The sequence below is a fragment of the Rhinoderma darwinii genome, chromosome 5 (assembly GCF_050947455.1).
Source record: "Rhinoderma darwinii isolate aRhiDar2 chromosome 5, aRhiDar2.hap1, whole genome shotgun sequence".
Lineage (NCBI taxonomy): Eukaryota > Metazoa > Chordata > Amphibia > Anura > Rhinodermatidae > Rhinoderma > Rhinoderma darwinii.
The window spans coordinates 318,576,086-318,591,034 of record NC_134691.1 but is presented as its reverse complement, the minus strand read 5'-3'; the positions used below and the strand labels follow the sequence as shown (position 1 = coordinate 318,591,034).

The 14,949-nt window shown below is 43.5% G+C and overlaps 1 protein-coding gene across 2 annotated transcripts in view; it reads right to left on the bottom strand.

Annotated features, from left to right (window-relative positions):
* Positions 1-14,949, bottom strand: part of ARHGAP21 (Rho GTPase activating protein 21) — a 158,174-nt gene that overhangs the window by 126,221 nt on the left and 17,004 nt on the right. The gene's annotated exons all lie outside the window — the stretch shown is intronic.

Sequence of the window (14,949 nt, the reverse complement as noted above, 5' to 3'; positions counted from 1 at the left end):
ACATATCCTGTGGATATGTCATAAACGTCTCGCGTGGGAAAACCCCTTTAAGATCTTGAAAACCCACTGTTAGGGCTTATTCAGACGAACGTATAATAGGTCCGTGCAACGAGCGTGATTTTCACGCGCCTCACACGGACCTATGCTAGTCTATGGGGCCGTGCAAACCGTGCGTGAAATGGGTGCGTGAAAATCACGCGCAGCACACGGAAGCACTTCCGTGTGAGACGTGTGATGCGCATTACAATAGTACAAACTATGAATGAAAACAGAAAAGCACCACGTGCTTTTCTGTTTACAAACATACAAACAGAGTGTCATGATGATGGCGGCAGCGCGAAAATCACGCAGCCGCGCATCATACGCTGCTGACACACGGAGCTGTTAAGTGCCTTTTGCGCACGCAAAACGCCGTATTTTTTGCGCGTGCAAAACGCACACGCTCGTGCGAATCTGGCCTTCTACTAGGGAAAGTTTCTGGACAATAAGCTGATCAGTGTCATCCCCCGTGATCAGCTATAATCTGTGGGAAAACCTGGCAGTAAGGGCATATTCAGACGAGCCTGAATAACGTCTGTGTGCTACACAGGGAAATCACGTATGGCACACGGACAAATTGATTTCAATGGGGCTGTTCACACATGCAGGAGTTTTCACGCAGCGAGAGTCTGTTGGGTAAAAAACTCACTGCATGTCCTACATAGGTGTTTTTCACGCACCTATCACCCAAGTCAATGGCTGGGTGAAAATCACATAGCACACGGATGTGAACAAGTAGGGTTCACCCAGAGCGGAGAAACCCTAACTAGAAAGCACCCCAACACCCACAAAACCTCCCACAGTGTCATTTAAGACTGGAAAGTCACCTATATGACTCCCACTTTTATGTGACTTTTCAGCCTTAAAGGCATGGTATTGCCCGAAAAACATGTTTTTTTTTTTTTAATTAAACATTTAGTGTGTGGGTGATTAAACATTGTTCAAATTTTTTTTATTTTTTTCACGAGTCAGGAAATAGTCAGGAAATATTATAAATTAATTCTAATTTATAATACTACCCATTTTTGGTCACTAGATGGAGCTATTTCCCAAAATTGCAGCATTGCAACATTGGGTTAAAAGCTCTCGCTCTAGTGAGCTCTCAGCATCCCCCCCTCCTTTATCCTGGCTAGTGCCGGGATAAACGAGGGGTTTGAACGGTGTAACCTCCTACACTGTGTGTCGCCATTTTTTGAGCTAACACACAGCGTAGTAGGTTTACATACAGTAGTAAACACGAACATACATTGAAATCTCTTACCTGCTCCTGCCGCCGCGGCTCCCTCCGGCCCGTCCGCTCCGTTTGCTGCCGCTGTTCCATGTGCACAAGTCCGGAAGCCGCGACCGGAAGTAGTAATATTACTGTCCGGCCGCGACTTCCGGTCCACAGGAAAATGGCGCCGGACGGCGCCAATTTCGAATAGGACTGTGTGGGAGCGGCGCATGCGCAGTTCCCACACAGACGCCGTACACGGCAGTCAATGGGACGGGAGCCGTTCGCAGTCCCTATGGGACTGTGGCTGCCGTATTCCATGTCTGTGTGTGTCGTTAATCGACACACACAGTAATGGAAACAAAAATGGCAGCCCCCATAGAGAAGTAAATCAATTAAAAACGTAAAAAGTACAACACAGCAACATACATTAATAAAATTTATTGATCTATCACACTAAAACACATAACATATTAAAAAAAAAGTTGGTCGTGACACTCTTCCTTTAAGGCCAATTCGGTTCCTATGATGTGGTAGGTTAGAGTCATCAGACCCACAGTCGGGCCAGGCCCGTATTACACTCGCGTGAGACCGGCCTTTAAGAGCCGAGAGGGATCAAGTGACACTTTCTAAAAACCCCCGATTCTTGAGAAGCAGGAAGATTCCCAACGGGCAGAACTTTAGTCCATTGTTAGCCACTTGCAGCCATAGAATCTAAACCCAACATGTACTTGTGACACATAACATTACTGTGTACTGCATTAAAGAGTCTCTGTCACCCCATTATAAGTGCCCTGTCTCCTACATAAGGTGATCGGCGCTATAATGTAGGTGACAGTGATGCTTTTTATTTTAAAAAAATGATCTATTTTAACGTTATTAGCGATTTTAGCTTTATGCTAATGAGTTTCTCAATGGACAACTGGGCGTGTTTTACTATTGACCAAGTTGTACAGAGGGGTGTATGAGGCTGACCAATCAGCATCATACACTTCTCTCCATTCATTTTGCGGGAAAAATACTGCAGCGTGTAAATGACCGCAACACCGCACGTAATACGCATTGTGTGCATTGACCCTTAAGAATTCACAAATGCCTGGCTGAGACACGCAGGATTGAGCGGTTACCGAGTTCATAACTTAGATGTGATCAGTAACAGGTGGATCCTGCATGTCAGACACTCAGGACCCGCTGACATTGAACCAGTGTCGCTAACCTGACAGATTCAGGTCTCAGCGCAAGATACAGCTGCTCTGTATACAGGATACAAAGTAACTTTATCTCAAAAAATAAAAATAGTTTTTATATAAAATAAAAACATTTTTAATAAAAAGTATTTAGAAAGTATTTAGGGGGGGAAAAAAAAACACTATTTCAAAAGGTGTACATAGCCTTTAAGTTATAGGCATCAAAAAGGTTAAAGACCCACTTATGCCAAGTGTTCGTTAAATCGTGATATCCCTCAGTACACCAAAACTTCTGCATACACCTTAGATGACTTCCATAGCTTTTGATGCCCATAACAACATAACGTGCTGCGCTATTCTTTCCTGTATAAAATTAGAAACTGAAACCTGACAGACCCATTAGACCAGTGCTTTTAACTTTTGAGCTGCAGTCCAAGTGAGTACATTGAATTGCATGCAATCTTGTGGACTGCAGCTGTCACCCGAGAGCTAAAATCAACCAGTAGTACTACAAAAAGTCTAAGTGCATCCTGGTCTTAGAAGTCAAATGGGAACCACCTGGATCGGTCACACAATGGATCCGTAATAATGGTTGTGACTCCTGTAATAATAGAAGCCATGACACCAGTGTAAATAGCATAGTAAACAATATTTTTTATAGGTCATTATTGACTTTTATCCTTTTGCAGAGCATATAAAAAGCATAAACTGCTATATATATATATATATATATATATATATATATATATATATATATATATATATATATAAGCCCAGAAATGAGTGAAACCAATCTTTAGCAGTGAGATACAGTATACAGAACAGCAGCACAGTTTGCACCCACGCGTTATTTTCTTTGCTTTTAGTCAACACGAGTAGATCTCCTCCTTGGATGACTCCGTGTGGTCATCAAGTTACTTTTGGCTCTTAAGTTTTGTATGTAGAGTGCAGTATGTAGCATGTAAGGTCTAATGCTCCCGGGCATCTTGCAACTTCACACCCAAGTATTAACCCCAATTCCACACGTCACTAATGTTTATCGTCTTAGATCATATTTACAGGCTGGTGCGAGGCTCTTCTAATAAAACAAAAAGTTGTGTGTCTGTAAATAGCCGCCAAAAAAGCAGTGACCGATATCCATCAAATGTCTATAAGTCCGCAAAAGCCAAAACGGGGGATTTCACAGACAGCCACTGAACCCATAGGGATAAATATGCAAGAACGCTGCATGGTCAGCTCTAGTGTGATTGACTGGTTGGTCATACTGGGCAATAGTGGTCTACAGAAGTCATCTTCAGATTGGTTTGGGGGTTGTACACTTCATCCCGCTCACCAAAAAAATTAGATACCAATGGGCTGTAGTCAAACGGAACCTACCCCACGAACATGTTATTTCTATGGCGAGTGATGAGCAGTGCGGCAGCAAGAGGACTCTGGTGCCCTCAACTCCAAGAACCTCGCAGAAAACAGGATCGACGGAAAACATCCAACACGGCTGGTTACCCAAAGAACGCCTTGAGGGGTATATACCGGAGGGGTCCATATACTGTAATCGTTCTAGAGTGTTGGAGAGTCCTGTCTGCGTAGAATAGATTTACTTTAACATTCCACTTTCTTCTCTAAGACACAACATGTAAGTGCAAATAATAAAATCTTCATTTATAGCAGAAGGCTGCCAAAACCGAGGCGACGCAAGATGAGAGAAGCCACGGGATAATTAATGTTCCAGAAGAACGGACAAGTGAGGGAGGATGAAGAAGAAAATCTGCACTTCAATAACATGGTAATCCAAATGCTTTCTCAATTACAAACTATTTATTTCAGGACACAAGTTTTGACTTTAGCAAACAAACATTTAAGCAAAAGTACAACTATGGTGGAAGAGTGCCAGCTGGGTGCGAAACAAACATCCACATACCGCAAGTACAATCCCTGCTTGATGGAACATTTATTTTCTTAATCTATAGAGTAATGGTCTCCAACCCATGGCCATCTACCAGCTGCAAAACTACAACTCCCAGCATGCCTTGACAGCCACAACATATCAGGACACGTTAGGAGGTGTAACAGCAGGAGACAACTACTCTATAGTATACGATGCTTGTATTTGCCCAGCAAATACTAAAATGTTGTCTGGTTTGGGGAATTATAAAGTAGATTAAAGTCTATAAACCAGGATCTATTAGCCAGAGAAGAGACAAGGAGATTCACTCTCCTCTAGTGCCTGCGTAATGCCTCATTTATCCTGCAGTGGCGCTGCAGGAAAATAAAACACTTGCTGCCGATTACCCCTCACAGATCACTAGGAGTCCCAGCACAAAAAGACCCTTTGGTCTTAGGCTCTGTTCACATCATGTCGGAGGTATACCACGCAGTATTTTTTATTTTTTGTGGTGTCCCGCTGTATAGGAAAGTGCAGCCTGCTGCTTGCAATACAATAAAAACACAGCGCATACCACCAGTATTCTCAGTCAGATAAATGGGTGCGTATGTCTACAGTTGGCGTATGTGCCAATAGTTTTCCCGGCACATAACCTAAACGTTTTTACAGAACGTAAAGTAACAGACTTATCGACAGAGGATCCTTGTAACAAAAAATGCATAATGCAAATCACACCCCTTTAAAAAGTGACATAAAATAGCAACTGGATAGAGCCCCACAGCGTCACACTTACCTGCCCTGGATCCGGTACCTTGTTATTTACCACAGGCAAAAAGATTAGAAATTTCAATAAAGATTTGCATTATAGGGTCCTACAGATGCAGGCGCGTCCTCGCACCACCTGCGTCATTCAGCTGGAGCAGGCCTGGTCAAAAGAGACCGGGCCTGCAGTACTGGAGGACAGTGCAGGAACGGGGAAACGTAAGTGTGACGCCATCTCAATGGGCACTGTGTGGCGCTATTGACATGGACAGCATGTATACTTTGTCTTTAGGTTTCTTTTTGTTAAAGAGGCTCTGTCACCAGATTTTGCAACCCCTATCTGCTATTGCAGCAGATCGGCGCTGCAATGTAGATTACAGTAACGTTTTTATTTTTAAAAAACAAGCATTTTTGGCCAAGTTATGACCATTTTTGTATTTTTGCAAATGAGGCTTGCAAAAGTCCAACTGGGCGTGTATTATGTGCGTACATCGGGGCGTTTTTACTACTTTTACTAGCTGGGCGTTCTGACGAGAAGTATCATCCACTTCTCTTCAGAACGCCCAGCTTCTGACAGTGCAGATCTGCGACGTCACTCACAGGTCCTGCATCGTGTCGGCCACATCGGCACCAGAGGCTACAGTTGATTCTGCAGCAGCATCAGCGTTTGCAGGTAAGTAGCTACATCGACTTACCTGCAAACGCCGATGCTACTGCAGAATCATCTGTAGCCTCTGGTGCCGATGTGTCCCCGCTCGTCTGACACGATGCATGACCTGTGAGTGACGACACAGCGTGATCTCTCGAGAACACGGCTGTGTCTGCACTGCCAGAAGCTGGGCGTTGTGAAGAGAAGTGGATGATACTTCTATACACAACGCCCAGCTAGTAAAAGAAGTAAACACGCCCCGATGTACGCACATAATACACGCCCACTTGGACTTTTGCAAGCCTCATTTGCATAAATACAAAAATGGTCATAACTTGGCCAAAAATGCTCATTTTTGAAAAATAAAAACGTTACTGTAATCTACATTGCAGCGCCGATCTGCTGCAATAGCAGATAGGGGTTGCAAAATCTGGTGACAGAGCCTCTTTAACACTGAATAAAATACCGGAGATTTAAATCGAAAATCGTTCATATGGTTAAAAAAATAAATAAATATCTAGGTATCTTTTGCAAAATCACCCAGCCCTAGCCTGACTATTTGCGAGCTGTTGCTTAGCAACAGGTGCTCCAGTACAATGGCGACACTTGTAGCGAAACATGTCAGGGGGGGGGGCTACTCTTACAATTTTAACTCATGCTTGGATATTGGGCACAATACTAATCTACCTAGGTGACTGCTGCGAATACCAGTGGTCTCTGTGTTTAGGTTGTACGTCTTGTTTGACAGGCGTTGTATACACGTGCACTCTGCTATAATTACTCAAGTCCGTTAGCCCGCTCCATGCATTGGCAATTTTAACCCTTTGTTTTGTCTGTTGGTCCTTTTGCTGAATATAGCACAATAAAGAATACAAAATACTTTTTAATGGTGGCTGGGAAATAAGGCTATCCTGCCTCTGGCATCTGTTCGTTAGTTTATATATTCAGCCTGCCAGCTACCAAGGGTCTTTCATATATTTGTTACCAGTACGATGGCGACACCGCTGACTCGTCACTGAGGAGACCAGTAGTGTCACCTACTACACAGGGATTGGCGGTGCATACACCCGACAACCGCTTCTGCCCCCTGCACGCCACATGGGATAGACATAAGTCAACGGAAATTTTTGGAGGTCATTTTGTTTAACTTTTTGCATAGTACCGTCTCCTTTTTGAACAGAGACATCTCTCCTAGAGAGAGTGCAGCCGCTTACCATGTGTTGTCATCTTCCAATGTGGATTTTTAGCTCACAGCTCAGACTTGCAAAATGCCCCCCTCCCCTTCCCCGCCTTGACCACAGTGGGCATCGCACCAAGGCAGCACAATAAGCCTAGCACACAGCCAGTCACAAGGAGCAGATGGTGAGAATAGCAATAAACTCAATAGATCTTTATTGTAGCATATTCAACCCTCCGCTGCCAAGAACATTTATTTGTGAGCTGCTGTCAGATTCTCAAAGAACGTGCTATAAGAATAGAGAAAGACGGATCAGACCGCTCCAAGTCTAGCACAACCCCCATGGTGACTCCTAATAACGGGAGGTTTTTGCCTGTATTTGTTATAGCTACATAGAATAAAGTCCATTTTGAACGGTACAACCGGCCAGGCTGACAGGGTGCAACGCCAGGAAACAATGGCATCCAAAATGTTGTAACTGCACCTGCAGAAATATGGCAATACACAAGTCGTCCGACTTGATCATTATATTTATACTTCATCAAATCTACCGTCTCAATGTGACACTTTTCACAGGGTGGCTGAATGGGAGATAAAGTCTTGAGTTGGTTTTTGGCATCACCCTAAGAGACCTCTTGGCTCACTCACCAACGTGGTCTACAGCTGATGTCATGGCAAAAATCTCAGTTGTGTAGACGGTGTATTCATTCTAATACCCGTAACGTGAACATGTCACAATGTGACTACAGAACGGCTCTAACTTTAGGGGATTGTTTGGTTTTGGGAAACTGCCCGATCAGTGGAGAAAAAAAAACCAGAGGGGATGGCATTTATGTGTAGAGCAATGTAAACCGGTTGTGGTGGCTATGGGCTTATGTTACCTGGGCATTTTAACCCCCTGGCACGTTCTTTGGATAGGATGCAGCCTAGTTTAGGTCTTAATGATGTGGCAATTCTTTACGTCTTTCATCTCTGCAATCCAAGAGCCATAATTTTAATTTTCCGCTGACGTAGCCGTATAAGCTTGTTTTTTGCGGGACGAGTTGTATTCTGAAATGGCGCCATTTTGGAGTACAGAGTAAATTCTGTTCTTGCCGTTTTAGTTTCGTTTTTCCCCAAGGCAGTAATAATAAGGTTTTATTTTTATTGTACGGGTCGTGACTGATTCGGTGATAATCATGTGTAGTTTTTTGGGCTTTTGACATTTTTTCCTCATTATAAAGCATCTTGTTCCTTTATTGAACTTTTTTTATTTATTATTTTAGCCCTTCTATTCTTTAATCTCTATCAGAGTTACACCTATTTGGGTCTCGTTCATGGCAGACCAGGGAGCCATTGTTAAGCCCCCGGCTGCCATGGCAACCAATCGACGCTTATGTGCTTACCTGGTGAGCCCCCCTCCCTCTGTAAAATCACTTCGATTCTGCGGTCCATAGCAACCGCAGCACCTAAGTGTTATATGGCCAGGATCTACATATTCTCCAATTCCGACCATTACAGCAGGGCATTGGTTATATAATACAGTCACCACCTGAAAGGGGTGGCGTGGGCAGAGATCCTGTGTCTTCACCATCACTGGGACATATTATGCAGTCCTCAAGACGTAAAAGTACATCACAGGGGAGAAAGGGGTGCACTTGCCATCTACAAGATACCAGTAAAATATTAACGTAGTGGGCTCTGAGCACATCCACTGTTGAGCCCCCAGACCCAGTGTTGGAGGGGCTGTACACACTTCTAATGACTTAGTAGGGAAGGTCCCAGCGCATACAATGTCAGCGTGGAGGACTGTCACCTCCTGACCGGGCGTCTAACTTGCGCACTTACCACAATGATTATCAGAGAGTTCCTGCTCGCTTCATATAACAGTTCATTCTTCCACCACACAGCTCAAGGAGCGGAAGTTAATAAGTTACGAAACTAACAAAAGGGCTTATTCTGAGCACTTGGTGGTTTTGCAAAACCAGATGTTTCCTTTCAAGGCTTACCACAATTTACATATTCTGGTTAGACCTTCTCAACAGGAGACTGAGAATTGTGAGGAGCAAGTACCAAGGACAATGCTCTCGAGCGCACCTCTCTAGTAATCTTTCATAGAAAAACGTTCCAACTGCATAATAACCGTAGAAAGTAAAAAACAAATATTCACCCTGTATGGGGAAACCCATGGTGATTGGCGTGAGTCTCCTTACCAGGACCCTAACCATTGTCCTAATGTAAGGACACCCATGAGCAGGACTGGATAGCCCAATACTGTCTACATAAAAAATTGGCTGAAGTATTAGGCCAGCGATGGTGGTCTAGGGGATGGGAAGAAGACTAGAGTGTCAACTATTAGAACATGGCGCTTGTACACGAAGAGTTACAAAGACTGAGGCCCCATGCACTCAACCGTAAAAAATAATTGTAATAAACACATGTAATGTAAACACCCTGCCTCCAGCGAAACGTTACAGTTGCAGCTAATCACAAACTGCATTGGTTTGAGGTCGACAGAGTGAAATATGAACAATTGTGTGAATTTGCCACTGGCTTTCCCTGCAGCTTCTTTCTTACATGCAGCCGTGTGACCACTTACAACATTGCAGATGATGTGAGGTTGCTTAATTTTGGACCGCCATGCGGTCACGTGATCTTCAGTTTGACTCCTCCTATCCTACAGTGTCTTGCGTTAACCTAACTTTTGGATCCTACAGCAGTCTATGAGAACCTCGCTGGGAGTCTCCGAGACTTAAATAGGAAGACTGACATCCGGTTGATACAGTTGACCCTGTAGGATCGGTGTTGTCAGAGTACAGATCACGTGACCCTACGGTGGCCCGTGAAATACAGCACCAGGTAAGTCAATACAGATCACTACAGTGCATTTACAAAAGGGGAGGGGGACACAAACTAGATAAAACGACATGCAGTGTCTGAAATTACACAAGGTCTATAGGAATGCCCTGATTTGAATGATGTGTGACATCATATAGGCACAGCGCAATTGATGCCAAGGGTTGCAGTTGAAGCCAACTTTTGCAGTTGTGCATTCATCTCACACAAGGCCACATTTATGGTGATTAAAAAGTGGTGCCAAACGGAGAATTGGGATGCATAACCCATGGCTGCCACGCATAAGGTGGTATTCAGGCAGCGCCGTGTCTGGTGGCAGTATGTTCTCTCTCTCTGCTTAATAGAAGTCTATGGATACAACATACATTCATGGGATGAAACCGAAATACAATGCAATGCTGTTAACCTCCCTTCCCGTGCTAAACGCACCTTGAAAGCTCATTCACGCAAGACAATAATGGCACAACCCTACAACAATCGCCAACACTGACATAAATTATCTGAGAATTACTAGGTGGTTATGATTAATAATCCTGTCTGGAAACACCATTGTCTTTGGTCTCCCCTGCATGAATGGAACATTCCTTTACTCTCATATCATAGTAATTCCAGAGACATCGCTAAACTCGACAAAAATGTACTGGCAAAAAGTAATAAAGAAACCATACAAAATAATAAAAAAAAAAGTAAAAATGCGAAAAGGTTTATAAAACATAAGAGAATTGCAACAACAGCTTGAAACAAATATAGTAAGGCCTAGTTCACAGTTTGACATGCAAAAAAAACCAACTGATTTTTAATTGCCATCGTTTTTGGACGCGCTTTTTTTGCAAACATAGATCATCATCAGGTCGGCGGCACGTCTCCCCGTTTAAACAGGGAGACGCGCTGCCGACAACTATATTATTTCACTTTTTAAAATGATACGGTCAGCAGATAAACAAGTGTTTGCTGGTTCATCTGCCGATCACGGTCCTGTTTTCACAGAGCAACGATCAGCGACGAGCGTTATATGAACGCTTGTCGGCCCGATAATTGCCCAGGGTAAAACCCCCTTATCACAGTTAGGCTTAATGCACACGTCAGTATTCTGGTCAGTATTTTGCTTCAATATTTGGAAGCCAAAACCAGTAGTCCAACATAAACAGAGAAAACCTATAGTGGAAAGATTTGCACCTCTTCCGTTATTTGGACCACTCCTGGTTTTGGCTCCCAAATACTGAAGCAAAATACTGACCAGAATAACGCTGTGTGCATGAGGCCCTACTGCTTTTATCATAGCGCCCGGTTCATATATTATTTTGCCCTACCTTTAGTGCAAACTGTTTGGGAAAGCTCCCATTGTACACACTAAACTAGTCTATAGGGCTCCATTAGCCCAACAGAAGCTGTCCCACTATATATGTTAAAATTGTAGGCAAAAAAACAAAGTGGGGCCTTCTGTAGATCAGTTTCGGCTCCCCATCTCTATACATATGGTCTCTCAGCTTATTTAAAAGAATAAAGAGGGAAGGATAATCACGGTCTTCCCAGCAAGCAGAGATAGTATTGGCTCTAGCTGCTCATGTGATTCTGTGCTGAGGCATCATGGGATTGCTAGCACAGAGGAAGAGAAAGCACTGTAAAATCTAAAATGCAACATTGTGTCTGATGAGAAGCAGAGAGGAGTCTGCATTGTAGGGAGTATAATATATACACAAGAGGTCTAGAGATGGGGGGGGGGGGGGCAGTGATGGAAAGGTGTTTCCACAAGGTTTTCTCGAACAAGAAAGTGTTCCCGCCAACTTGAGACTTGATTATACCTGTACTGCTATACACAGATGCGAGTTCTTATCTATGGTCACTTGAGATAAAAGCACAAGGCCGCCATACCTGAAAGTTCGTATTCTAAGGCTTCGTTCACATAGGGCTCCATTCCGCCGGAGCTTTCCGTCGGAATGGAGACCTGACTGACACAAAATGGTGATGATCCGGTGCCATCACCATTGATTTCAATGGTGACGGATCCGGTGCCAGTGGTTTGTCTCCGTTGTGCAAGGGTTCCGTCGTTTTGACGGAATGAATATCGTAGTAGACTACAGTATTCGTTCCGTCAAAACGACGGAACCCTTGCACAATGGAGAAAAGCGGAAATCATGGGCATCGGATCAGTCACCATTGAAATCAACGGTGATGGAAACGGAAACCTACGGTTTCTGTTTGTCAGTCAGCGCTCCGACGGAACATCGGAAACTGAGCCCTAGCGCAGATGTGAACAAAGCCTAAAATGTTGGTTTTAACTCCACAAATGAAAAGATTCCATATTCCAATGACGCACGGAGTGCAAACTTCCATCTCGCAGCCTAATTTCCCTCAAAATAAATGATTTCCTGGGAAATCAATTAAAATTGGCAATAGGTTCCATTGAGCTAACCCAAAACTTATTCTGGACACCGGCAGACATCTTCTCCGAGCTTCCCTACAAAAAAGGTGGTTTCACATGACTATAACTAGACTTTTTTCTGTAAGTGATATTTAGGTCAGTCACAGCTTTAGGGAAGTCGGGGTGTTAAATGAACGCTTATATTACGCACATTGTGTATATAAATAATCATCCCTAGCGCGTTCCCAGTTTCCTGACCTTATGGCAGAGTTTACCTTGTACTTACATATAAAGCAGACTTTAACCATCTTTAAATGAATTAACCCTCAAAAGCGCAGATACATTTTTCTTTATTCAATTAAATTTTTTGCCACCATTTGTAAAGAGCCTTGGCCCCATAGCTTGATTTTTTTTAAGGCGGTCAAATGATTGACTGTCCATGTAATGCCTCCATAGGACACATCGCCAGAGCGGGAGACCCTCTTTGTACTAGATTATGACCCCCCTGATGTTCTAATAGGACATAAGGACAAGGAAAGCTTAAAACAATCCACATCAATTCTATAAGGTCAAGTTCCCGCTACCGTTATATACATTTACCCCTCTTCCGTCAGAGGAAGAGAGATGATCGAAGGAACAGAAAGCAAACGGTTCCATTAGAATTACCATTGATTTCAATGGTAATTATTTTGTTTCAGTTGCTTTCCATTTAATCTTCTGATCCGCTCGTCCCCCTGATGGAAGTGGGGTAAACGTATATTAACGGTACAGTGAAAGAGGCCTAAGAAAAAAGTAGGATCGTGTTTACCTCATTTGAGGATGGGCTGATGCCTCAACCTCCTGTGTAAATATGACATCTACACATCTTGGACCATCTTTTGTCATCCCCCATGTCTTACAGAAGTAATCTGTTGAAGTGTTCAACTTTACTGCAGTGCCACCACAGGGGAAATTAGGTACTACACAGTGCCCATTAACATCAATGGGTTGTGTGTGTAATACAGGACAGGTCCTCCAGAGAGAAAGACTCTCTTTGTATCCGCTCTCCACTCTGGCCAAGAGATGAGGATCCTGAACAGAAGACCCTCCTCTAACCCAAAATTTACTAAGAGGTTGTATGAAAATTGGTTTTCTGAACAGGACAACACCTTTAAGTTGGCCATAAACATTCGATTTATTTCCCCTTGATATCCCACCAATTTCTACGGAAACTGCTGACAATTTATTGTCTCTGGGGACTGCCTTATGGTTCCCTGACATCTCCTGTCAGAAGCATGGATGTGACACAATCCCCCCAGAATTCAGCAGTGCCAGAGGTGCCCAGTCGCCACTTATCCCTCTCCCCTTATTGAAACATGCAAAGTTGGCTTAACAGAACATTCATGTTTGCACACGGACAAACGAAAAAACGAAAAATAAAGGTAAGCACTAGTAGTAAATTCCTAGGGGTGCTGGCTACTTGTTTGGTCAGTTTTATCCAGCCCCAAACACACAATATACCGGTCGGCGTACGGTGGAGTGTGGCAGAGAATCAAAGAAGGGTGATCTTAATACCCAAGGGTTACTGCCGAATATGGCAGAAGCCCAAGACACAAATATAATTTCTATGGGAAACAAAAGGGCACACTGAAGACATACGGTTTCAGTTTGTGTCAGTCAGGGCTCCGTTCAGATGGAAAGCTCCGACGGAACGGAGCCCTGACGCAGAGGTGAATGAAGCCCAAGTAAAATCGAGGAGCCACTTTTTTTTTTTTTTTTTTTAAACCTCAATAGAAAAGTTGGATGTCAGCAGTCATTTAAAAAAGGAGAACGCGCTACCTGGCGTCCCGGGACGTGTGCTGACCTGCCCTATGACATCACATTCCTAATAAAGAGAACCAAAGAGTGAGTGACTCACCTGTTGACCAACTGTGTGCCAAGGTTTAATAAAAACATTCATTGCCAGGTGCCAGAACCATACATAGATTATGGATAGGCAGCACCATATAGAGCCTGTATGTCACTATATATAATCCATGGCCAAATGTCCTCCGGATCTGACTAACTAGTAATGATCTTCCCACGCAGGTACAGAAAACTTTACATCACTGTTAAAATCTAAAGCTGATAATTGCCAAAAATTAAACCACTCCCTTTATTTAGTCTATTTTTTGCTTTTCCATCACCGATACATACATTATACTTACTGCTTGTGCAACTCATTACAAATCTACATAAACAGAAACCAGCCGAGGGCCCAAGACTCCACATACAAGGCTAGAGCACACCTAAAAGAAGGTTAAAGAAACACTGCAAGCAACAGATCACAAAGCAGAGTAATATTGCTGGATGAAACTGGGCCCAGTGGCCTAATGCTCCATTAGTTCCTGAGTTTTAGTTGTTGGCATGTATTGACACGATGCGGTTTTGCTGCGTAGCTGAAAGCCGCACTAAAAAACAAAAACAACCACATTCATTTATTTTATGCAGTTTATGGCCGTGCGTCAAAAAACTTGACAAAACCGCATTGTGTGAATACACCCGTAGAATGACTCATTTGGTAAACTGGATCCGGGGAATCAAATTCAGCCCCACAGGTGCAGGGCATGAGCCTTTTTTTTTCCTTACCTCAAAATGTACAGAATGGAGAATTAGACCCTCAGACTCACCCCACATGGGCACATGAGGGAATACGGGAGGGCCTCTCTGGAGTGGAGCAAATAATGATTTTAAAAAAAGCCATGGGCCTGAAGGCTTCAGATGAATGTCAGCCGAACCTGCCGATTTTGGTGGGACAGACCGATCTTGTAATGTGTATGGCAGCGTTCCGACTCACCTGACGGTAGATGTCAGGGGAGAGAAGG